General features: G+C 42.2%; 1 protein-coding gene across 1 annotated transcript in view; it reads left to right on the top strand.

Annotated features, from left to right (window-relative positions):
- The window catches only part of IFIH1 (interferon induced with helicase C domain 1), a 2,457,004-nt gene that overhangs the window by 1,157,484 nt on the left and 1,275,687 nt on the right, over window positions 1-23,833 (top strand). The gene's annotated exons all lie outside the window — the stretch shown is intronic.

Below are 23,833 nucleotides of genomic sequence, written 5' to 3'. Positions count from 1 at the left end.
TCTCCCAGGATTGTGATTCTCAGGTCAGGTCCAAAGAACTTGGATTGATTTCCTTTCATTTAGGATCATCCATGTCTCTCAGCACCCCAGCCTTTGTAAGATCGACCCAGGCTTCTGTCCCAGAGGCTGCCTCCTCAGTGCGGAATCTGACCCCGGTTCTGAAGGAGTCTGTTTCGGTTCCGGGCTTCCATCCCTGTATGGGGGGAGCAGCCTTTAGGATAATGGAGAAAGCACTGTCCATTGGGCACTCTCAGTCTTTGCCATCCCTGTCGGGACAGATTTCTACCTTCTCTAGACCGGAGCTACCATCAGTCTCACCCCCGGGACAGAGGGCACAAAAGTCCCTGATGACTCCATCCTTAGTGGTCTCCTCTTCGGATACTTCCCCAGAACATCCTCCGAGGGAGTCCCTGTGAAGAAGAAGTGCAAGAAGAAGCACCTGGACTCCCTGGAAGAGTCCTTCCCAGAAGATACTGATTTTGATGAAGAGAAACATTCCCCCAGGTCACTCCCTGATGATATTTCCTTCAGGGACATCCTGAAAATCCTGAAACAGAGGGGTGGCTGGTCTTCCATTCAACCTTCCTTGGAGGAATTAGTATACCTGGAGGCTTTTCATGCCCAACCCACCACTTCTTGGATCTCTCTGCCCACTGATGATTTCATTAAACTGATTGATCAGCGGGCTTGGAAGATGCCCAACTCCATAGAGCCAATCCCCAAGAGACCTGACCAGATATTATCAGCACCTAAAGATGAACCACATTGGTCTAAGGGAATTCTTGTCAATGCCGTGGTAATAGCAGCTGTCATTGGGAGGGAATTCACTGAAGAGAGTCCTACCATCCATCCTCCTGACAGGGAGTTTAGGACGTTGGATAGATTTGTGAAGCGTGTTTATGCTTCAACGACCTTTGCTCTAAGGTCCTTGAACTATATGGCACACTTTACCAGATTACAGAGAGATTTGATTAAAGAATTTTCAAATACTCTCTCAGGAACACTGGCTGAAGAGATCCGTGACAAAGTTTCCTCTCAGCTTGCAACCCTTGAGGCTATGTCCAACTCGTCCTTGAGGCTTATTGCTCATGCAGCCGAGGGGGCGACCAGGGCAGCAGGTTCAGGTATAGCCATCGGAAGGTACTCCTGGATGCACTTGTGCGACTTTGCGGAGCCATTTAAAGCATAATTCGTCAATGCTCCTTTTGACGGATCCACCCTTTTTGGCCCGAAGGTTAAAGACACTCTAGCAAGAAGTGAGTAAGATGGTAAGACCCTGTCTGCCTCAGGAATATGTTTCTCCACCCCTCAGAGGCCTTATTCAAGGAAGCAAAGGGGTGGGAGACCATGGTTTAGAAAATCCAAAGGGCCTTTCCAAGACTCACAAGGTAAAGACTTCTCCCGGGACAGGGAAGGAAGCAATGGAAGACACTGCCCTAGGGGCATAAATGGACTGTAGAATCAGGGGTCCAGAGAATCTTTCTCTGGAGCTATCCCTGAGAGGGTGCTCGATTGCCCTCCTCTGGAGGCATTCAGGAGGTGATTATCCTTGCACCTACTGGCCTGGCAATTAATACCTTCGGAGAAATGGGTGCAGGAAATAATGTCTAGAGGCTACCAAATTCCACTATCTGCAAGTCCAAAAACCCAGAAAAAGCTCCCAGATATTCCACCCAATCAAAGGGAAGCAGCAGTCTTAGAAATTCAAAACCTTCTTGAAAATAGAGTCATCCAAGAAGTCCCGCCAGACCAAACAGGATCCGGGGTTTACTCAAGTTTCTTTTTAAAAATCAGGGGGCTGGAGACCCATTTTGGATCTCAACCACTTCAACAAGGCATTTCAACAAACCAAATTCCAGATGGTCTCTGTACAATCCATACTTCCTTTTTTGGAAAAAGGCAACTGGATGTGCTCTATAGACCTCCAAGATGCTCATTACCACACAAAAATGGAAAAAAGCTCCAGGAGGTTTCTACACTTCTGGCTAGGGTCTATATCACATAGTCGTAGTCTTATAACTTCGAACACGTAATGTTCGAACCATTATGTTCGAAGTTACAAAACTTCGACTGTGGATTAAAAAAAAAAAAAAAACAGAAAACAAAATAAACAGTTTTAAGCAGCGGGGGCAAGCCCCCCTGCACCCCCCACTACTTAAATATACCAACTCCGAGGTTATACCCCATTGAACAAAATGGAAACCTCCACTTATGGAGATTTCTATTGAAACACTTGAACTTTTACAAATTCAAACTTATGGTCTCAACCATATGAGGTCCGAACTTGTAAAAGTTCGACTACATGATAGAAACCCTTCCAGCTAGGAGCCAGTCATTTCCAGTTCAGAGCACTCTCCTTTGGTCTCACCACAGCCCCCCAGGGTATTCACCAGATGCATGGCAGTGGATGCAGTTCACCTCAGACTGCAAGGTTTTAGAGTGTTCCTGTATCTCGATGACTGGCTCCTCACCGCGACCACATCTCTTAGAACAGGCAAGAGATTACACCCTAAATATTTGCACATCTCTAGGCATAACAAAAAATTTTGAAAAGTCCAGCCTTCAGCCTTCTCAACAACTGGACTTCATTGCTGCTCATTTAAATACTGTCTCGGGGATTGCTTCTCTCTCTCCAGAAAGACTACAAAGTGTCAGAGTCCAAGTCAGACAAATTCTCCAGAACAAGGTTCCAGCAAGACTTGTCCTTCAAACCTTAGGCTCTGTGGCGGCTTCAATCACTCTGGTTCCTTTAGCGAGGTTTCATATGAGAATAATGCAGTGGTTACTAGTAACCCAATGGTCTCTGATACACCAACCAATGTCTCATCTAGTCTTGATTACCAGCCATTCCAAACAAGACCTCAAATGGTGGCTTCACTCCAGCCAGATACTCTTGAGCTGGTCATTCGTCATACGTCAGCCCCAGGCCATAGTGACCACGGATGCTTCCCAGATAGCATGGGGGGGGGTATTACCTGTGAAAGACAGTCCAAGGCACATGGTCCCAATTGGAGGCCAATTTGCACATCAGTGTTCTGGAAATGAGGGCAGTGCTGTTAGCGTTACAAGCATTCCAAGATGCCCTCCCTCTAGGGACAGTTGCAATTCAGACAGACAACTTGTCAGTAGTGTGGTATATCAACAAACAAGGGGGAACCAAATCTTATCCACTATGTCGGGAAGCACTCAAAGTTTGCCAGTGGGCGATTTCATCCAACAGCTTTCTGATAGCAATGCACATTCCGGGAAGTTCCAATGTGATAGTGGACAAATTGAGCAGAACTATTCTTATGCCTCATGAGTGGTCTCCAAACCCTGTAATGGCGGACAGGATTTTTTGCCATCGGGGCCAGCCTTGCTCCGACCTAATTGCTTCTCCCCTGAACAAGTGCAGAAGTTGCTTTGCCCTAATTCCCCCTCTCGGGGAGTCACCCAGAGACGCTCTTCTCCATGAGTGTCCTCCCGGTCTGTTATATGCCTTTCCCCCGACTCCTCTTATATTACAGTTTCTAAAGAAAGCCAAAAGGATGGAAAATTCAGTAATACTCATTGCCTCCTTCTGGCCTCAACAAGTTTGGTTTCCCTTCCTCGGGCTTCATCTAATATGGAAACCATGGATTTTGGACCCAGTTCCAGGTCTGCTAACTCACCTAGAGGGCATGGTTCATCCCAATCTCCAGCATCTCAAGCTCAGTGCATGGCTTCTCCAGTTCCCATGATTGCCAGGCATCCTTTCCTTTTTTCCCCGTCCAATGTATTATTATTGCTCATCACAAACCTTCTACTAGAAAACTGTATCAAGGCAAATAGGAAAAATTTACCAGATGAGCCATGAATATAGGACTGGACCCTTATGCCAGTCCTATTCATGAAGTTCTGGATTTTCTAAACACACTTTTTCAATCTGGTTCCTCTGCATCTATGATAAAAGTTCATCTGGCAGCGATTTCAAATTTCCACTTAGGCTGGAATGACGCTCCATTAATGGCTCACAAGCTTTGTAAAGCTTTCTTGAAGGGACTCTTATTACTAAAACTCCCATTTAAAGAACCAGCTTCCCCATGGGATCTAACCACTCTTCTTCAAGCTCTTACCAAGACCCCCCCCCCTTTGAACCATCAGCATCTTGTGATTTGAAGTATTTATTCTGGAAGACATTATTTTTGGTGGCTATTACATCTGCAAGAAGGGTTCCCGAATTGCAGGCCCTATCATGCAAATCGCCCTACCTAATTTTTCATTAAGATAGAGTTGCACTGAGAACAAATCCATCCTTTTTACCAAAAGTAGTCTCCAAATCCAAAATTAATCAGTCGCTACAATTACCATTTTTTTCCCTCATTTTTCTAACAAAGGGGAATATGCCATTCATTTACTAGATATGCACAAACAACTACATTTTTATCTTCACAGAACAAAGGAATTTAGGAAATCGGATCAGTTATTTGTAGCATTCTCTTCCCTCCAGATGGAGAACGCAGTTGCTAAGGTTACTTTAGCTAAGTTGGTTAGAGACTGCATCACATTCATCTATCATTCTGAAAGACTTCAACTTCTCAAACCAGTTCAAGCCCATTCAACAAGAGCAGTGGCGACATCAGCAGTTTTTCATGGCATAGCTTGTCTAGATGACCTCTGTGCAGCAGCCACATGGTCTTCTCATCATACCTTTATCACTCATTACAAATTAGATCAGGTCTCGAGGGGTCGTGCATCCTTTGGCTGTATGGTGCTTAGGAATACTCTTCCATGAGACCTCCCAAGGCTAAAGTAGCTGGGGATTCTGTCCCACTGTCAAGGATTGGGTGAAGATTAACAACATCAGATAAAGAAGTTATGTCTTACCATAACGTTCCATCTGTGTTGTTGATCTTCACCAGTCCTTGACGTCCCCACCCACCTTCCCCCATCCTGAGATTCTTAGTAGATTGGATTAGCCCTAAGCTAGTTTCTCAATAAAGGGCTCGTATATGGCCTCTTTCTCTTTATTCTCTATAGTGAACCATAATTTGATTGTTCTCTGTACTATTTATTTGGCAAACTCGATCTGAGGTAATCTCTGTAAGGAGCATTATGGGTTGTGCCTGGCTCGAGAGTTTGGAGAGTGCGAGCTGGAAGATATGGCCAAGTCAGTTCCGAGGTTCCGAACCATACCCACTGTCAAGGATTGGTGAAGGTCAACAACACAGATGGACTGTTATGGTAAGACATAACTTATTTTTTTTATTGGCCATTACTTCAGCCAGACGAGTTTCTGAAATTCAAGCTTTATATGTGAACCCTCCATATCTAATTTTTCATAAAGACAGAGTTACATTATGAACTAACACATCCTTTTTGCTCAAAATAGTTTCAAAGTCTAATATTAACCAGTCATTCAGTTTACTAGTTTTCTTTCCAAATTATCCAAACAAGGGTGACTATTTGTTGCATTTATATGATGTTCATAGGCAACTGCATTTCTGTTTACACAGATCAAAGGACAGCAGAACTACAGATCAGTTATTTGTTTCTTTTGCTGATATGAAACTGAGTAAACCAGAATCCAAAATCACTCTCTTCAGATGGATAACTGGCTGCATTTCCTTTGTTTACAACAGATTGGATATCCCATTACCAAAGCAAGTTTGCGCTCATTCAACCAGGTCCATAGAGACTTCTTTAGTTTTTCAATTAAGAGCTTCCATGGAATGTGCAGGAGCGACTTGGGCTTCTCCCCATAATTTCATCAGTCATTACAAATTGGATGTGGTATCCAGGGCTGGAGCATCATTTGGCTCAAGTGGTGCTGAAGAACATCTTTTCTTGCATCCACCCTGGGATTTAGGTAGCTGTGGACAAAATGAAAACTGACATCAGATAAAGAAGTTTTGTACTCACCGTAACGTTCCATCTGTGTTGTCCATTATCATTCTTCCTCAACTCCTCACCCACCAACCCCCTCCTTATGTTTTTTTCTGAAAGCGTGAGTGGATATGAAAGAATTTGTATAGTCCAAGCATGACAAAGCTCCAGATATAGTCTTGTCTAACTTTTTTCTATTTTTCCTTTTATGCCTGTTGTGTATAAGAATTATTTCTTTATACTTTAGCTAGCAAACAAGATCTGAGGTAATTGGGGTTGGTGCATTCTAAGTTGCCATGAGCTGTTGCAACGGCCGAGTTGGATCCGATGGTTTAGATCTGAACCCATAAGTTGAGGAAGAATGAAAATGGACAACACAGATTGAACTTTACAGTGAGTACGTAACTTTTTATGGTACGTTTACTTACATACTCCTGAACCACACAAGGCACCCAAAAGAAACCTAAGATGACATCTCAAGCAGTGATGACCGAATCTTGGACAGAAAGAAAAAATTCGGGGGATCAGCCTATCACAATTAGTACTGAGGAGGATGATACAATTTTTCAAGGGGCTGCCTCGGTCCAAGGGACATCGCCAGAGAAAAAACAACTGAAAAACAAAACACGCATGAAGAAGATTTAGACATTCCCCTGGCTGATAATGGTCAATTAGAAATATTATTTAATTCCAAGAAGGATTTTAAAATATATAACTTTTCTTCTTTCCACTTTTCTATGGAATTAGTGGATTTGTTAGCCAAAGGCATGTCCTTTGTTCCTAGTAAAAGGGCAGATTTGGCTGAATTGTTATTGGATTTAAAATTGTTTATTAGAAAATGTAATTTAAATTTGATGTTGGGGAATATAGGAGCTACTTCAACCCCTTTCCAATTGCCTAGTACATTCAACCCCCCCACACATCCATCATTGGTTTTATTTGAGAAAATGTGCGAATTGGAAATCTGTCGCACTATGGAGCTGAGGGCCACTACTAAGTATAACATCACGAGGGGCGAGTGGGAGGCTCTAAATTTGTTGAGAGGCTCCTCAGTTCGTGTGATGCAGCCAGATAAGGGGGTGGTTTGGTAGTGATGGAGGTAGCAGATTACAATAAGAGAATGGAGACCATTCTGTCCTGGGAATCTTATGTAGCTATATCTTTGAATGAATTAAATGGGCATTTGGTAAGGATCCATATGTATTTCGAAGACATGTTTATGAATGGGACTATAGATAAGAGCATTTATAATTATATAGCAATGTCAGCCCCTAGGATACCTGTGGTATTTGGTAACCCCAAGATTCACAAGGATGTTTATCATCCTCCAATGAAACAGCTGGTGAGTGCAAAGGGGAGTATTACGTATGCAGCAGCTAAAGTGGTGGATACCATATTAAAAAAATACGTAAAACTTGAACAACACATTTCTAGGGATTCATGGTCGTTCTTGACAAGGGTGAATGCTTTAACTCTCAAACCAGAAGATGTTTTTCTTACTATAGATGTGGTCAATTTGTATTCCTCAATACCCCAGGATATAGCAGTAGAATGGGTAGAGGATAGGTTATTAGTAAGAGGTGCCCCCAGGGATGAGATATTGATGGTGAGAGAACTTTTGGATATAATTCTCACTTGTAATTTTGTGACTTTTAACCAGAAATACTATCATCAGATAAAAGGTGTCCCAATGGGGTCACCATGTGGGGGGAGCGTAGCTAATTTAGTTTTAGCATCATGGGAAAGCAATTTCGTGTTCAAACATCCATTTATATCAGAGAAGGTACACCTGTACACGAGGTTTTTGGATGATATTTTCATTATTATGGAAGGAGATAGAGAGGCAGCTGAGGGCTTGGTCAACGATTTCAACATTTCAACTGAATTTTTGAGATTCACTTGGGACTACCAGAAAGAGAGGGTCACTTATTTGGATGTTGATTTAATTAAATCATCCGAAAATGGATATTTGTTGGCCAAGATTTACCGTAAACCTACGTGGTCTAATAGTTACCTACATTTTGAGAGTAACCATCCTTACCGCCAAAAACGTGCTATCGTGAAAGGACATTTGGTCCGGGCGGCTAGGATGGTCACTGTGTTTGCTGATTTTTTTGCTGGAAATGGATAGAATTTATGAATTGTTTTCCAATAGAGGCTACCCGACCCCCATGTTAGTAGAGTTAATGACGGAGGTAAAACACAAGAGAAGATCTGGGTTTTATCAACCTTTATTGGGGTTGCACCCTGGGGGATCAAATGCATTAAATGAGTCAGCTAACAATTGTCGGTCTGTTAATCATTCCATGAGGTTTGTAATGACCTATAGTATGGATGCTCCAAGTATTAGCACTTTCATTAAAAGGTTTTGGGCTGTCGCCACTAGTGAGTTTGATGGGTTACAACAGTTGGGACAGCAGGTAAAATTTACCTACAGAAAGGGACCTGGCTTAAAAAATATCTTAGAAAGCCAATCAGGAGTAACCGACATAAGAGCTGGAATGTTTACATGTAATTCTTGTAGACATTGTAGATTTGTCAAAACAGGGCTTCATTTTTATATACGAAACAGTACTCATTCAGTAAAAGGAAGGTACAACTGTAAAAGTTCTCATGTTATATATGTAGCAGTATGCAATTCCTGCTCAAGTTTCTATGTGGGAAAAACGGACAGGAAATTATGTCAACGCATGTATGAACATTCTTATGCTATTAAGAAGAACAAGGAAGAAAATGCCCTGGCAAAACACATTCAGGAGTTCCCTGAGCATGGGTTTAATTTTATGGCAATTGACCATATAAATCCCAAACATGGGAGGGGGATGGATTCACTTTTGTTGGAAAGGAAGGAACTATTATGGCAGCTAAGGCTAAGAGCATTTGCCCCCCCAGGCCTTAATGGCATGCTGTCTATAGCATGTATTTTAAAGCTGAAGAGCCTGGAGAGGTAGTTCCTTCGGCTGCCTGAGTTCCACCATTGAGTTGCAAGTGCTTAGTTGCAAGCCCTAGAATTTGTAATTTTATATAATTTTATATAGTTTTTTTGTAATCATTGCACTATTATATAATTGTTTGGTGAAAGTACTTTTTGTCTAAGACATTGACTCTCTCTGAGTTGCAAGTGTATTGCATGTGATTTTTGAATTATATGAATTTTTATATTTTTTTAATATATAAATGTATTTTATTGCATTTCATTTTGCGTTTCAATTTTGGTCAATTGGATGGCAAAAATATCATTTTTATTTTTATTTTTATTATTTCATAGGGCAACAAATATTAAGTAGGAAAAAGCCATATGATTTTTATTTGATGTAGAGATGCTGTATCACTTTAAATGGTGGAATAAAGGAAGTGATGTCATAGATGAAAGGGATTTTAAAGTCAGTGTCACCATTTTGAATTTTTGTTGTTACATGTTAACTATTTCTGAGGAAGTTGGTCTTGGGACTGACGAAAAGCTATAATTTGAAGGCTTAAATAAACTGGCGCATGTTTTAAAGAGATTTTTTATCGTTTTTTTATTGGATTTCGATCATTTTTGGATTATATCTGGCTGGTATTTTTGCTGCATTTGTCTTGGATTTTTGTGGATTCCATTTGGCAGTTTCCAGGCTGTTTGGCCCTTGTGTGGTTCAGGAGTTTGTTTTGTTTCTTTTAATTTCTTACGTTTACTTACATAACTGTACTTTTTCTCTCACCTTAGATCTGAACCAGCTGCCATTTCAGCAGCATCTCATGCTGACAAAAGGTTGATCCTCAATACGAATTATTCACCTTGTGACAAAGAAGGTACAATGTTAGACTGCAGAGGTAAGAGGATGTTTTCTTCTTCCACTCTAGCCTTCATAATTCTGAATTACTAGGTATATATGTGGAAATTTATGATTTGTCATGTGGACTGTCTGAGGATATTGTCTTCCACTCTTCCTACAGAAGAATGTTCTTTTTTGAGCCAAACTATTTTTGCCCTGTCTCCAGTGTCTAAACATGGTTTGAAGAGTATGTATGATTTTGTAGATATTGTGGGTATGGCCACTGCTACTGCTACTGCGTTTAGAAGATACATTTGGGTATGTAACTAAAAGTATGATGATGAGGCTGAGTCTCAAATCTTAGATTCTGCTTTACATAAGGCAGTATTGCTTGGCTCTTCTGCTGCCCAGGTTATAAAACAATATGATGAAAGAGGGAAATCGGTTTATGGAGTTTCTAATAGATCTTTCCTGTACCCCAATACAAATCTTATAGGCCTCCTTCTCACACAGAAAAGTCAAATAAACAGAACCAGTCTTTTTCTGGCAAACAAAATTCAAAAAAAAAAAAAAAAAATGAGACGGTCAGAGGGTATCAACAACAAGAGGTAGGGGGTCTTTTCAGGAAAATCATGAAATAGGGGCAAACCAACAGTATAGAATGACTGTACAGGCACCCCCCCCCCCCAGTTAAAATCTCTACAGATTTTTTCCTAAAACTGTCCTGCAGCATTCTCCTTTGGCAAAACATTGTTTGGATTCTTGGGTGTTAAAAGTGATGCATGATGGTTACAGGTGACAGATGGCACTGGATACAAAAAAAACGAATCTAAGGGGAATACTGCCCCACCGTCCAAACCAAACAACTTTATTTTGTGAGGTTCTTCTGTCTTTGCACACCCAGGGAGTCAAATAAACTGTGCCTGTAAGTCAAGGTGAAGGCTTATATTCCAGAATGTTTTTAATGCCAAAGAAAGAGGCCTCTTGGAGACCAGTACTAGATCTTTCATTTTTAAATCTGTATGCAAAAGCTCCAGAGTTCACCACGTTGTCCTTACAGAACCTATTACCTCTCATTCCTTACATGTGTTACTTGGTAACTCTAGAGTTAAAAGATGCTTAATACCACATTCCCATAGTGATAGGTTTCAATAAATTTCTAAGATTCTCTGTTTCTGGGTCACATTATCAGTTCTCTGCATTACCCTTGGGTTTATCTAAAGCTCCAAAGGATATTCACAAAATGCCTAGCCCCAGTCATAGCTTATTGCAAACTTAATAGCATTCACATATTTCCTTATTTAGATGACTTGGTTATCTTTGCATAGTTTTTATCCAGATGTCAGTTGTCATTAACATGAGTTATGTCTCTCCTGACCAGTCTGGGCTTCCTGATAAATACTACACAATTATCCTTGACTCCACCACACAGGATTGTGTTTCTGAGTTGTTCTATAGATTCTTTTCTTGAAAAGGCCTTTTTAACATAAGGCTAGGTGGATTTTTATCTGAAAATATTTCATGAGTTTCTCATTATCAGTCTTAGACTTATGCAAGAGAATTTCTCAGGTTTCCAGGATTTATAGTTTTGATGATTTTTATGACTTTTTAGCGAGATTGCACACGAGAAGGATACAGTGGTTTCTTAAAAAAAAACACATCAACTCAGCAATTGCAAAACTAACTCAGGAAGCTTTAACAGCCACTGAAACATGGCTTCATAACTCACAACTCATGCTCAACTCCCTCTCTCATGAATAAACAAAATTTAAAGTCCTCTCTGTTGATAACGCAACCATTGAAATCACTTATCATAGCAAACTATTAGGAGTGATATTGGATGATAATCTGACATTTGACCTCATAACTCACAACTCATGCTCAACTCCCTCTCTCATGAATAAACAAAATTTAAAGTCCTCTCTGTTGATAACGCAACCATTGAAATCACTTATCATAGCAAACTATTAGGAGTGATATTGGATGATAATCTGACATTTGACCTGTATATACAAAATTGCATAAGAAAAACTCATGAAAAATCAGGGATGCTTTACAGAGCCAAAAGCTTTCTTACCGATGCAACTAGAACTACACTTGCCGCTACTTATCTCTTCTCCACTGTTTTTTATGGTGCTCCTATCCTCACTAACCTCCAGGCTTCACAAAAATTAAAACTTGAACAATGCTATAACAAAGTTGCTAAATTTGCGGCACATACCCCTTTCAGAACCCACCACTGTATAGCACTGAAAATCCTAAATTGATTGGTACTGCCACATCAACTAACATATACACAGCTTCTTACCACCTATAAAATTATCCATCATCCATCTGCCTCTCCAGCACTAAAAAAAACATTTTAACTATGTTCCTAGTTGTTCATTGCGAGCCAGTGACAAAAACTCTTGTGTGTCTACAAACCTAGCAAATGTGCTGGGCATTTTCTGAATTCGTACAAGGTTTCTAAGGTCTGGAACTATACCCTTCCTTCCATCTTTCAAAACCACTCTGAAAGACTTCCTGGCTAAAATCTGTCTCATTTCTTGCTCAAAACCAAGATAAACTATATCCCTAAATGTGAACACGTACCTTTTCACTCTCTATACCTCCTTACTCTCCCTTCATCATTTACTTCATTGCTGCTATCCAATTCTCTTCCCTGACTTTCTCTCTAAATATATCATAACCTGTTTTTCCCTCACTTCATATTGCAATTCTTGTTTGTATTAGACTTTGTATCAATTCTTAACCAATGTTTTTATATTATCTCAAATGTATTATTATTATTATTTAAAATGCAGATGTTTTTGTTTTATTTTTGAAGATTGTAAAATTATTGTTCTTAAAATGTCTTGTAGTAATTTGGTGCTTTTCCTCCCTGGGCCTCTGCTAAAAATGGGCTTCTACCCAGTCAAACTTTCTTGGTAATGAACAATCAATCAATCAATCAATCAATCAATCAATCAATCAATAAATAAATAAATATTTTTGGGCTTTTTAAAAAAACAAATTGCACTGGAGGAGACAACAAATTCAACTGAACCAAAGATTCCCCTTCAAACTCATATTTTGCTGGGTGAGCAATTTCCAGAGAGGTAAAAGTACAAGGCCTATGGAGTCCTTCATACAAAGGCCAAAGCACATCAACCTAAAAAGATGCAAGCTGCGAACCGTGCCTTGAAGTCTGTCCATCACTTGTGGTCCCCAGAACCTGTTCAAGTAATTACAGACAATACCACAGTCATGTGGTGCATAATAGTTAAAGTCTTTGCCTCACAAATAGAAGGTACATGGTTTGATTTTGACTGGGGGTAGTTACTGGCTGCGCTTGTAATAGTCTTAAAACTGATAGTCTAATATTTACCTATGAACCTATAACAAGCAGGGAGGTACAGGGTCATACCCCCTATGCAGGCTGTCTGTGATGGCTTGGAATTTAGCTCTTCTGTATTCCTTAACTGTCCAAGCATGGGACATTCCATTAGATCAAAACATAGTGGCAGAATAGCTGACTGGGACCAGGACAGATCCTCATGAATGGAGACTGAACAAGATGGTCTTCCAGGAGATGATCCAGTTGTGGGAACATCTCAAAAAGATCTGTTTGCTTCCTTTCAGAATAGGCAACTAAACATATTTTGTTCCATGACTCTTTGCAAGCAAGCCTTGAAAACAAATGCGTTTTCATTCTGTTGGAAGGGAATGCTCCTTTATGCCTTTTCACCCATTCCACTGATATCCAGGATAATTCTGAAGATTCAAGTGGATAACCCAATAACCATTATGGTGCCCCCCTTTCAGCCCTGTCAACATTGGATCTGATGTCTTTTCTGACTGTCTCAAACTGTGGGTTATCTGATCTATCTGAAACCGGCATCTCAGAGTCCTCAGCCTCGAAGCTCCGCATCCTCAACCCATAATACAGTCCTGTCTCTGAATCTCCTTAGATCTTGTTTGCTGCTTTAGCATCCAGATATGGTCTCACTCCTAGTGCAATAAGTACAAATGTTCTTGTTTTTCTGTTTTTTTTTTCTCATTTTTGCCTCCTTTACCTTTATTGTTGTTGTTAGTAATTAGTTGTGTTTTTTCTTCTTTTTGAACAAGTCTAGTAATGTTTCTTGTTTTTTTTTTTCTGTTCTCATTCTGCTAGCCTTTGATCTGGTACTCCCTATCAAGTGACTTTGCTGCATTTTTTTCTTTCTGGTTCTGTAAGAAAAGAAAAGTGTATATATTTCCATATTCAGTAGTAGGTTTTAAAGTAGAGTTTTTTACTGTAGTAGATCTCTTCTTGTTGGTAGCAGTATTTAGTAGTGCAGTAGTGTGTTCATTGGCTAGATTGTTTTCATTTCTGATTTATTATGGAAAAACAAGCTTTTTATATTTAATACATTTGTTGGACATTGGCATAAGCTGTCCCCAAGACAAGTGTGTGTATTCTTTAGGGGTAGCTCACCTCACTATGGAGTGCCAGGCATGCTTGGCCTTTGGCCCTAGAGCCCTTTCTGACAGGCGAGTGAAGTTGGTTTTGAAGGGTCTCCTCCAGCCTGTTGCCACTGCTTGCTCTGTTTCTTCTTCCCCTTCTCCCATAAAAAATCCATGGAGAAAATAAATGGAAGAGATAGAGGGAAAAAAGTTTTATTAAGATAAAAGTAAAGATAGAGATTGAGTGAGAGAGAGGGAGAGACATCCACAGATCTTTGGCTCCTGTGGCTCCAGCTTAGTGTGCCATCAGTATCCCACCAGTGCTGATCACCTGTTACCTCTTCGACGTTGACCATTGAAAAGACTTTATCCCCATGCTTGCCTATTACTCCTGCCAAATTCTTGCCAGAGCTGTCCATCTCCTCATTTCTGAGCCCGTCTGTTTTAGATCAGATACCTGTATCCAGCTTCATTGAAACCCTTGAAGCTAGTGTACATGGCTTCTTCTCGTTCTTCCAAATCAGCTGGAAGTTTTAAGAAACCAGTATTGGAGCAGTTGATGCGCACTTTCTTACAAGCCCAGATCAACCTTGAGATCATTCCCTGTGCCTCAGCTTCAAGACCAGAGTGTCATTTGCCTAGGCTTCATCCTTGTTTTTTCTTCCTCTGCCCATCCTTCAGTGCCAGGGTGTATGGGTCTGACTGCTGTCTTGCCTCCATCCCTTAGGTGCTTTTGAATTAGATAGATCAGTTCCAGTCTCAACGTTATGCCCGAATGGGTCAGCGCCAGACACTGCTCTCTTTCTCAGATCTGAAGACCCAAGGGGAGCTATTCCCAGCTGTCTGGCTTCGGTGTCAGTGTGTGATGTTGTAGACAGGATTCTCTCTCTTGGTCAGAGACTGGAGCTTTACTTACTTATTTCAGACCCATCTTGGTGTATTTGACAATCTGGTTCCTTGTGCTCAGCTCATATCAGCTGGCTTCGAGATACCCCACGCAATTATCCTTCAAGTCTTCCATCATATCAGGAAATCTCTCTTCTTCAATGGCCCCAAGGGCTTTCCTTCCCTGTGAGGTTCACTTGAAGAGCAGGCACAAGAGAAAGCATCTTGACTCCCCAGAAGAGTTGCTCACCAAGGATACCAACTGTAGATGAGTGTACGTGTATGTATGTGTGCGTGTATGTATGTGTGTGTGTGTGTGTGTGTGTGTGTGTGTGTGTGTGTGTGTGTGTGTGTGTGTGTGTGTGTGTGTGTGTGTACCTTTAAGAAGCTATAGTTGGGCTTGCACAAGTGTATAAACACTGAGTAAGTGCGGGCCTGACTGCCATTTTGTAGTTAGCTGTTAAGATGTGGACATGTGTGTGTGTGTGTGTGTGTGTGTGTGTGTGTGTGTGTGTGTGTGTGTGTGTGTGTGTGTGTGTGTGTGTGTGTGTGTATGTGTATGTACCTTTAAGAAGCTATAGTTGGGCTTGCACAAGTGTATAAACACTGAGTAAGTGCGATCCTGACTGCCATTTTGTAGTTAGCTGTTAAGATGTGGATGTGTGTGTGTGTGTGTGTGTGTGTGTGTGTGTGTGTGTGTGTGTCTGTGTGTCTGTAAGGTCTCTATGTTATTCAGTTTATTTATATTTTATGAAGCTGCTATCATCCTGATGTGTTCCTGTGTAATAAAGCAATTAAATGAAATACCTTGCCTACTTCATATTCCATGCCAAGAGGTCAAACGGGATGTGGTGCTAAAAGAGGTGTGGTTCAACCGACAAATGGCCAGAAAGAACTCGTTTCCCCAACTCGAGTTAGAGGGGCATCTGGCTATGAATGGAGGAATATAGCGGAGTGGATCAACCAGATAAAGGCACAATTCACAAAACAGGCCAGAAAGAAATTTCTAATGTTAAAACTTGCTCAAGTAAGTTCTCGTTCGCAAATTATAAAACAAAGTTTACGATATCCTCTAAACAACATTAAAATTAATCGAAATGTTCAATATTGCAACGATTATTCAAATTACTACAGAAAATGTTTGAAATAAAGTCCGAATTGCATAAAACAAATAAAATAAAGAGAAGCAACTGCATTTTTCGCTAAGCATGTGTTTTTTGTATTAAATAAGGCTATCCGAGTTATGTGTATGAAGTGTTCACATGTTTGCACATTAATACAGTACAGTTATTTCACAAAACACAGCCATTTTAGAGCATATTTCACAAAGCAAAGTGTTTCAAAGAGTTTGTTGTGCATTTGAATGCTACTGCAAACTGCTGAGAGAAGTTTGCTCATATATGAGTATAAGGACCATATTTTCAGTTTGTCTGTACCTACTTTGTTGGGATGGCAGACAGATTTCAAAAACCAGGTCCATTAGTGTTTGATGCTAATATTGCAGAGAATTGGAGAATGTTTGAGCAAGAGTATGACATTTTCATACAGGCTACTTTTTCTAATAAAGATGACCATAGAAAGGGATTCATTCTGCTTAATTTAGCTTTATGAAAAGCCATAGAAAGGGAGTGTTCATTTGTGTATGCACCAGCTGTCTATGCAGGAGAGGGGAAAACCATCATATAGTTGTACAGGCTGAGACAGAGGAGGGCCCTGAGTGCTTAAAACATACATTTAGAGAAGTGTGTAAACCCCAGACAAACATTACAATGGAAAGGCACTTACTTTACACAAGAGATCAAAAGTCTGGTGAAACTTTTGTAGCATATATAACTGACCTGAGAAATAAAGCTAAAATGTGCAGATTTGGTGATCTAAAGGATGAGCTGATAAAGGACAGAACTGTGTTATTAAAGATGATGGTGTGAGAAAGATTTTGCTTTGTGACAGTGATTTAACTTTGAATAAGGCCATTGAGATTTATCAGCTATACGAGCTCACAGAAAAGCACACGAATATGTTTACTAATGAGAGGTGGATGTTTCCAGTAACTTCTAGAGGTCACGTTGATAGCATGCAGCATGTGGTTAAAAGAAATGGGCCCAAGCACATGGCCGCAACTATAGCCCCTGCAGCACATACTGGTAAAACCCAGAGCTTTCCAGTACATTCCAGAAACTGCACAGTTTCAGTGAAGCATAAGAGTAAGTCAGCAAAATCAAAGCATGGGCCAACACCTAGTTTCATTGCTAACTGTCATAATTGTGGTGGAAGCCATGAGTCTTTTGTGCTTAGCTTTTGGTTAACAATACCACAAATGTAATAAATACAAAAAGAAAAATCTAGCAAGGCTAGACTTTCTACTGCGTGATATCTTAAAACTCTTGTATCAGAGGCAACATGGAATATATGCAAATTACCCTTTAAGGATAGCAGGTGTTTCAGCTAAATAGCAATTCTGAATGCCCATGACTTTTTCATTAACTTTTAAGTCTATTTATGGATAATTTCAGGCTAATAAAACCAAACCCTTTTGCTGTGGGCATGCATTTTTCTACCTTCTTATAGCATCATCAGCACAGCATAAGAGGAATGTTTGACTTTTGGAAACACAGGAATGTTCTTTGTGTTTCACTGTTGCAGTCATCACATTTGGGTTATCCCTGCCAGGGTAGCCCTCAGCTGGCCCGAATACCAGAGGCTTAGTATTTCTGCATCGATTGATGTCACTTCAGGACTGTCATTAGTAGTTTAAAGTAAGGCAGCAGACGCCATTACATCAGTTTTTCTTGCCGTGAAGCCCAAAGCAGAAGCATTTCACACGAGTGCCAGTCGGCCGCTACCTGAGTTTCGTCTACCGAATTGAAGTTGAAGTCTTCTAAAGCTAAGTTACCCGTTGGGGATCCTTTTTTCTTGCACTAACCGATGTCAGAAAAAGTTAATTGTCTCGCCTGTGGAAAGCAAATACCACATCGAGACTTCCCATTCTTACTGCGTCAGTTGTTTAGGCCCAGACCATGACGTCCCCCGTTGTCGCTTTTGTGCTTTGTTCAATGCCAGAACTATCTGTCATCCGGCCCTTATTGTAGCCAGATATTTTCGGTTACAGTCCTCAAATGGTTTCAGTAAGCCATCTGACAGCAGATCTTCCGAAAAAACGTAAAGATAAAGACAGAGACAGACCACGCATGTCCAAACCTTCTGATGACACTTCCGTTAAGCTAGTCGTCAGTTCTCCGGTCCTCATTGAGGTGCTTTCGCAGCCCCTGATGCCCGCTTTTGTGAATTCGCAGGCCGCTACTGAGACCCTTTTGGAGTCTGGTATGCCGCAAAACTCTTCTTCAACTAAGGATCCTGTGGTCGTCTCTGTCTTGGATGGGTCCAGAACTGCTGAGCAGGCACCAGCATCCCAGGAAGTCCTTCACACTACCGATTCTCGACACAAACTAATTACGTCTTTTGCGACTACCGTTCTATTGAAAACAACCAAGTTTCTTAAGCCCAGGGTATGAACCACACCCAAGAAACCGACGACCCACTCTCAGGCACATGTTTCATTGGCTCAGTCTCAAATGCTTAAAATGGCAGAAGACCTTATCATGCTGATCAGGGCAAGCCAAGCTACCCCCTCCAAAAGGAAAAAGAGATCTGTCCCCTGTAGTTCTGTCTGAACAAGAGTCAGATGACTCTGATGCTTCTGAATATGAAGACATGCATCCCCTCTCTACTTATGCGGATTCTGATGCAGAGGATTCCATCCCTTCAGCCTCTCCCCCAGAGGATTTTTCCTTTGGGGAAACCCTGCATACCTTAAGGGAGCATTTCCAATGGGAAAGTCAAGACTACCCTCAGTCTAAAAAGAGACTCAGGGAATTCCTAGATCTTCCTCGGCACAGACCCTTGGCCCTCCCCCCAGTCCTGGATGTTGTAGAGATTCCCGAGCACTAGACAGATGGGGGGTAAAAAAGTATACACTTCAGCTACTCTTGCTGTCAAGGCACTAAATTTTCAGTTCTATATACTAAAATGTCAGCAACATACCCTGGAACTCTTCAAACAAAAAGTGTCTTCCTTTCCTGCTCGGGCAGAATCTAAAGAATTACAACAGTTAATGCATTCTGCAACTCAAGTAAGTAAACACACCTTGCACTGTGGTTTTGATGCCCTAGAAGCTTCTTGCAGGGCAGCAGTCACTGGATCTGTCATTAGAAAGCATGCATGGCTTAAGGAACAGCCCCTGCCAGACCTTGTCAAATCTAAATTGTTGTATGCCCCCCTGCATGAAGACAACTTATTGGGCACTAAGGCAGAAGAGGTCTTAAAAAAGATGGAAGGAAAATCAAACTCTTTGCAAACAGTTAAGGATTTCTTATAGTTCCAGCCACCCAGGTGCAGCAGGCCTTGTCCCACCAAACAATGGTCCTTTCCTGCTCCCTCCAAGCCAGTCCAGTATAGGCCCCAGGGAGCCAGACCCCCCCCCCCCAGACAGCAGCCACAGGGAATCCAGAGATCTAAGCAGTGGACTACCTCCACTTCAAAACCAGGGAGTTCTAAGCCACCCCCTTATGGTAAGAACTCACAATGACCCACCTCCCCCACCCCCTCCCTCTGCCCACCTTCACTTCCCCCTAGGAGGAAAACTCTCCTTTCACGCAAGCAACTGTGCCACCATTACTAATGACCACTGGGTTCTGAACATAGTGTCACAGGGATACAAATTTTCCTTCCACACCCTTCCAACCCCAAAAGGGTTCCCAGATCTACCTCCAAACCAGTGAGCAGAGGCTCAAAAGCAAATCCTTTCCCTGCTTTCTATGAGGGCAGTAAATCACTTTCCTACAGAACAGGTGTGTTCCCCAGACTTATTCTGGTGCCCAGAAAAGAGGGCACTTGGCACCCCATCCTCGATCTATCCATTCTAAACACCTTCCTGGTGATCCCAAAATTCAAAATGTTCACCCTCCAGCAGCTGCTACCATTGCTGTCCAAGGACATTTGGCTAGCCACCCTAGATCTAAAACAGGCCTACCCCCACGTTCCTATCAGGGAATGTTGCAGGAAATATCTCCGTTTCAAGGCAGGATCTCAACACTTTTAGTTCTCTGAGCTTCCCTTTGGCTTATCTACTGCTCTCAGAGTTTTCACAAAATGTCTGGCTCCAGCCATTGCCTTTTGCAAACCAAGGAATAACAAGATTTACCCATACTTAGACGACTGCCTAATTCAGGCAGACAGCCAAGTAAAGCTGCTCGAGCACCTGGCCTTTGTAAAGACATTACTAACCTCCCTAGGGTACACAATCAATGAAATGAAATTCAAACTGGTGCCCACCCAAAGGATTATCTTCCTGGGAGCAAGCCTGGACACAGCACCCCAGATGGCATTCCTTACACCAGAAAAACAAATTTTTCTGACAGCCTACTTCTCTCAACTAGCCACCAGGTCCCAGTTATCTGCAAGGAAGATCCTGCAAGCTCTGGGGTTCATGGCATCTTGCATACTACTCATTCCATATGCCAGACTGCATATGAGAAAACTTCAGTGGTACCTAAAAAGACTTTGGTGTCAACGCTCTCAAGACCTGGAAACTCATATAATTATAATTCCTTGCCTTAGAAAAAAATTTCTTTGGTGGGCAACAGCATGCTTCCACAACAAGGGACTGCCTTTCTCACCACCCCCCACCACCCAGACCCTCACCACATATGCATCAGACTATGCTCGGGGTGCACACCTGGACGGCAGGTGCATACAGGGCCAAAGAACCCCACAGCAAATCCCACTGCACATCAACCAAAAAGAGATGATGGCTGTCCAGCACGCCTTGATAGCTTTCAAACTCCTCCTTTCCCCAGGGGCTCTCCTGATCAAAACAGACAACACCACTGTGGTGTGGTATATCAACAAGCAGGGAGGGACTCACTTCTACCCTCTATGCAGGCTGGCCATGACCCTTTGGCACACAGCCTCTGCCATCCAACTGCACCTGTTAGCACAATTCCTACCCGGCTCTCTGAACTCTCTGGCAGAACAATTAAGAAGAAATCTTCTGGACCCACACAAGTGGCAGCTCGACAGAAGAACCTTCACAATAATAACGCATAAATGGGGCACCCCAAAGGTCGACCTCTTTGCCTCCCACACCAACCATCAGCTCAGCAAATTCTGCACCAGGGAGCATCACTGCATGGCTTGGAAAGTGGATGCCCTGTCATTCCCCTGGATCAGTCTATCTGTCTATGTCTTTCCTCCACTACCTCTCATCCCCATGGTACTGCTCAAAATAAAGGAGGGAAAACCAAGGACAATTCTAATAGCTCCAGACTGGCCTCGTCAGCACTGCTACCCCTTGCTGCTCAGCCTGTCACCACTGCCAAACTTCCTGACCCAGAGGGACGGGGAATTCATGCATCCCCAACTGCAGACATTCAGTTTGGCAGCTTGGCTTATTCCCTAACCCCGGATCAATCTGCCAACCTCAAGATCCCCTTGCACTAGAAAGTCTTATGCTGACAAATGGAAAAGGTTCTGCACCTGGATCCAGGCTTAAGGAGCCAATACAGCATAGCCCTCCCTCCCTCTCACCCTGGATTACTTAGCTGATCTACTACACAGTGGCCTCTCTTTCTCCTCTATAAAAATTAATGTCTCTGCTATTTCTGCTCATTTTCCCACTGAGCAGCCCTTTTTCTCACACCCTTTGATCAAACAGTTCCTAAGGGGGGCTAGCAACTTGAGGCCACGCAGAAGGGCACCCACCCCAGCTTGGGACCTTAACTATGTTTTAGAAAAGCTCACCGTGCCCCCTTTCAAACCAGCTTCTTCTGCAGAGCTAAAATTTCTCTGCTGGAAGACAGCATTCCTTCTAGCCATCACTTCAGCCAGAAGAGTCAAAGAGTTGCAAGCGCTCATGGCTGTGAAACTGTTCATCATATTCCATGCTGACAGGGTATCCCTCAGAACTAATCCATCCTTCATGCCCAAAGTGGTGTCCAGTGTGGCTCTTTACCAATCTGTTCATTTGCCCACCTTTTTTTCCTAATCCCTAGAACAATGGGGAAATGATTCTGCACTCGCTAGATGTGCACAGACAGCTCAGATTCTATCTGGACAGGACTAAATATTTCAGAAAGTCTGATCAATTGCTGGTTAGCTTTGCTACAGGGGTAGAAGGCAAAGCCATCTCCAAACAAATAATTTCTAAATGGATCACACTGCATCCATTTCTGCTACAAACAACATGGAAAGCCTCCCCCCAAGGGGATCAGGGCTCACTCCACCAGAGCAGCCTCCATCTCTGCAACTTTCCTCAGAGGAGTCTCCACCAGGGGCATCCTGGAGGCTGCCAGCTGGACATCTGTTCAGACTTTTACCAAACATTACCACCTGCCTCTCTTCTCCAAATCCAGGACAGGGTTTGCCTCTGCAGTCTTGCAGGCATCCTAGCCAGCCCCTAGTTTCTTTGACTGCCTCCACCCTTTTCCTCAGCTTTGGGAATCAACCCAAATGTGATGACTGCAACAGTGAAACACAAAGAACATAGTACAGTTGTGTACACTTACCATAAATGTAGATGTTCAAGTGTATTCACTATTGCAGTCCTGATTTCCCTCCCTCCTTCCCCCTTTCTTCTCTTTCCCTTCTATGGGATATATTGGTATTTACTTTCTACTGGTGGGGTTCTTCCACCAGAACCTGGCTGCTACTTGGGAGCTCCTGGCAGGTTAGGGCAAGAAAAACTGATGTAGTGATGTTGGCTGCCTTACTTTATACTACTGACAACCTGAATTCAGTCCTGAAGTGACAGCAGCCGACACAGAAATACTAAGCCTCTGGTGTTCGGGCCGGCCAAGGGCTACCCTTGCAGGGATAACCCAAATGTGATGAATGCAACAGTGAATACACTCGAACATCTACATTTCTGGTAAGTGTACACAACTGTACTTTATGCAGAGAGGTGACATATGCCTGGCATGCAGCGCAGACGATGAACCTAATTGTATTAACAACTCAAAGGGAAGGAAAAGCACTGCAGTTTATTACATGGTTCATGGTTTGTACTGCATTGGATGTTTGTGTGTTTAAAATGACTTTCATGGTGGTTTCTTCCTTGAGGAACCAGGTACCTAATGGTCCAGAAACTCCTGGCTGGTCCAGTAGCAGTGATAACTGCACATATTTCAGGGAGTCCTGGTTTCAGTCCCCAGACAAGAGTCAGAGTTTAATGTACTGTTAAATAATATGACTATGCCTGCTTAATTTTCTGATGTTAATAGAGAGAAAACTGGACCTTGTGTATCACATCACTGCTTGTATGGATCCGCACTTATGCAAAGTCAGGTGTGCTCTCCATAGTCACCCTCTGCTACCATTTCCTGTGTTTGGTCAACTCTTCCACCCAGCAGATAGAGCTGAAGTGAGGTGTACATAGTTGTATATCTTTTTATGCTGCTGCTGTTCTTTTTGTCTTAATGTTTTACAGGATATAGACTGATGCAGTCGATGAAGGTTGTGTTAAGTGGTGTAGAGTATGCGCATGCACCCATGAGATAGCACATGACACAGTAATGTATACTGCTTGGAGGGCATGCATCAGAGTATCCAGATCTGCTTGCAGTCTAAGTGACTGACAGAATTCTGCATGATGTAATCTCCCTGAACTTCAGTCCTGGAATAGCTGCAGTTCTTACAGAGATCAAGATCTGTGCAAGATTGTGTTTCACCTGGTGATTTTTCCTTTTCTCTGTATCGTGCAGCTGCGGAATTGGTGTATGTAAGTCAGCAGTGTGTGTGTGTTGGGGTGATGTCCCCCATATAGGGGAGAGCACAAGGGGGAAGAGGGTTTTGTTCCTTGTAGAAAAAAAATGTCTTTGTGATTTTATCAGCAAGTTTGGCAGGAGTGATTTGGGGAGAGTTTCCATTGA

This window comes from Protopterus annectens, chromosome 6.part0, assembly GCF_019279795.1.
Source record: "Protopterus annectens isolate FY-2018-M chromosome 6.part0, PAN1.0, whole genome shotgun sequence".
Taxonomy (NCBI): Eukaryota; Metazoa; Chordata; order Ceratodontiformes; family Protopteridae; genus Protopterus; species Protopterus annectens.
The sequence above is the reverse complement of the archived record's forward strand: the minus strand, read 5'-3'. Positions and strand labels throughout refer to the sequence as shown.